The sequence below is a fragment of the Dipodomys merriami genome, unplaced genomic scaffold (genome assembly GCF_024711535.1).
Source record: "Dipodomys merriami isolate MVZ:Mamm:240054 unplaced genomic scaffold, mDipMer1.0.p SCAF_10, whole genome shotgun sequence".
Taxonomy (NCBI): Eukaryota; Metazoa; Chordata; class Mammalia; order Rodentia; family Heteromyidae; genus Dipodomys; species Dipodomys merriami.
In genome coordinates this window covers 43,336,097-43,339,052 of record NW_027202271.1, presented here as the reverse complement: position 1 = coordinate 43,339,052, position 2,956 = coordinate 43,336,097, and the positions used below count along the sequence as shown (strand labels likewise).

Sequence of the window (2,956 nt, the reverse complement as noted above, 5' to 3'; positions counted from 1 at the left end):
GTCCTGGGACTTGAACTTAGGGCATGGCCTAATCATGAAACTGCATTACTAGCTCGTGATTATCTCACAAAATAGTTAACTAAAGAAAGTTCTGATGCTACTTGGCGGGCGGGCGGGCTGCGCGCAGCGCGAGGGGGAGAGGAGTACTGGGCTGGGTGGAATCAGGAAGCTAGGCAAAAAGGGAAGTGGCAGGGAGGGGTGGGGGGGAGAGGACAGAGGGACCCGGGCAGGCTTCTGGGGGAATCCCGCGAGGGTTGGAGTTTTGGCGAGAGTTTGTGGAAGATGGCGCCTGTTGTGACAGGTCATTGAAATTATGAGACTATCATTCAAATGGAAGCACTGTAGTTCTTCAGAACCATTATGATCTCAAAAGAAAAGGAGAATGATACAGATATTCTGGCTGAGGTGTTTTGAGGTGCATCGAAGTGTTCCAAGCTGTGACTTACCTTAACATGTTCTTGAAGTACCTTGGCTGGATTAAAAGGAAATTTAGTGAGTGCCCTCCACCCAAACGACTCACAAGGGAAGCAATGAGAAATTATTTAAAAGAAAGAGGAGATCAAACAGTACTGATTCTTCATGCAAAAGTTGCACAGAAGTCATATGGAAATGAAAAAAGGTTTTTTTTGCCCTCCTCCTTGTGTATATCTTATGGATAGTGGAATGAAGAAAAAAAAGAACAAATGGAACGTGATGGTTGTTCTGAACAAGAGTCTCAACCATGTGCATTTATTGGGATAGGTAATAGTGACCAAGAAATGCAGCAACTGAACTTGGAAGGAAAGAACTATTGCACAGCCAAAACATTGTACATATCTGATTCAGACAAAAGAAAACACTTCATGTTGTCTGTAAAGATGTTCTATGGCAACAGTGATGACATTGGCGTGTTCCTCAGCAAGAGGATAAAAGTCATCTCCAAACCTTCCAAAAAGAAGCAGTCACTGCAAAATGCTGACTTATGCAATGCCTCAGGAACAAAGGTGGCTTTGTTTAATCGACTTCGATCCCAGACAGTACCAGATACTTGCATGAAGGAGGCGGCAATTTCCATGCCAGTTCACAGCAGTGGGGAGCATTTTAGAGTCATCTCTTAGATGATGACGAATCGGAAGGAGAAGAATTCACAGTCCGAGATGGTTACATCCACTATGGACAAACAGTCAAGCTTGTGTGCTCAGTTACAGGCATGGCACTCCCAAGACTGATAATTAGGAAAGTTGATAAGCAGACGGCATTACTGGATGCAGATGATCCTGTGTCACAACTCCACAAATGCGCATTTTACCTTAAGGATACAGAAAGAATGTACTTGTGCCTTTCTCAAGAAAGAATAATACAATTTCAGGCCACTCCATGTCCAAAAGAACCAAATAAAGAGATGATAAATGACGGAGCTTCCTGGACAATCATTAGCACAGATAAGGCAGAGTATATATTTTATGAGGGAATGGGGCCAGTTCTAGCCCCCGGTCACCCCTGTGCCTGTTGTGGAGAGCCTTCAGTTGAATGGCGGCGGGGACGTAGCAAAAGCTGAAACAATGTACAGATGTGGAGAGAGTATGCTCTGTGTTGTCCCAGACATTTCTTCACCCCAGAACCAGGGCCGCGGCCCCACTGCAGTGCGGCAGGGGCGAGCCTTCGAGCCAACTCAAGCCAAGTGCCGCCTAAGGAATCAAACAGCAACAGCGAGGGAAGTTACACAAATCCAGCACAAACTCAACCAGTGTCACATCGTCTACAGCAACAGTGGTGTCCCAACTACCGTCTTTTTGTTAGGACTTAAACTGACTCAAGTGCGGCAAAAAAAAGTTGACACACAAAAAAGAACAATGTTTTGTGGCTTCTTGGGGAAACTTTTCATACCAGGTGATAGATGCTATTAAATAAAAAAACCCTGTTACCTGCAAGTGCTGATGTGAAATACAGAAGCCACAGTAAAACAAAAACATCAACATGTACAAACTATTGGAAACCAAGTTTTTCAGCTTTTTTTCCCTCACGGTTGGTTTTTTGTTTGGTTTTGTTTAAATGGGCAAGAAATAGAAGTGTGGCTGGAATAAAAGTCAAGCAAACTAGAAGACACACACACACACACACAAAGAAAGTTCTGACATGTTTCTAAAAGTTTCTGACAAGTTTGTAAAAGTTCAGTTTAATTGTTGAATGCTGATTTGTATGTATGATATATTGAATTAAAAAAAAAAACAGAAGACAAACCAAAATAAATTTTAAACTAAGATAAATATCTAGAGCAAGTACTGTGGGAAAAAGAAATTTTATTCTTTCAAAATGGAAAAACCTAATTAGTATTTCAAAGATAATAAACCTGCAACTTGATCATATATTTGCATGTATATATATATGGATACATATATATACACATACATATACATATATATATATATATATTATTCATGTGCAAACAACTTTGTTTTTTCCCTTTGGAAAAATAAAAATTCTCAACATTTCCTTGGTCAGAGGAAACAGAACAATGTGGAAAGTTCCTTTAATGAAGATTTTCTTATTATAAACCCCCGTGTCAGATTCTGCTGACGCTTGTTCCTTTTGATTTTACTGGGGCAGCTTTGTCTTTGGGGCAGAGTGCTCTGACACAGAAACCAATTTATGTTTGTCTAATTAGAATTCAGAAGGTGATGCAAGATGGGAGAGCCCTTCATCTGCTTGCGAAAATGTATCTTTTCTTAGCTATAATTCAATTTTTTCTCATTCCTTAAAATTTTTATTTAAGCTTCTCTGCTTAAGAAGAAAAGAAACATCAGGGGAGACAAATCATGACAAATGACCATTAAGAGCACATCATCATGGCTTTTACTGAAAACTAAAGAGAAGTACACATATATTTACATATATATATACATAAACATGTGTGTCACACATATGCATATACACATGTGTGTATTCATATGTATATATACACATCATGTGTTTTAAT

General features: G+C 39.9%; 1 pseudogene; it reads left to right on the top strand.

Annotated features, from left to right (window-relative positions):
• Positions 1-282: 282 nt before the first annotated feature.
• On the top strand, positions 283-1,779 carry LOC138838421 (recombining binding protein suppressor of hairless-like; annotated as a pseudogene).
• The last annotated feature ends 1,177 nt before the right edge of the window (positions 1,780-2,956 follow it).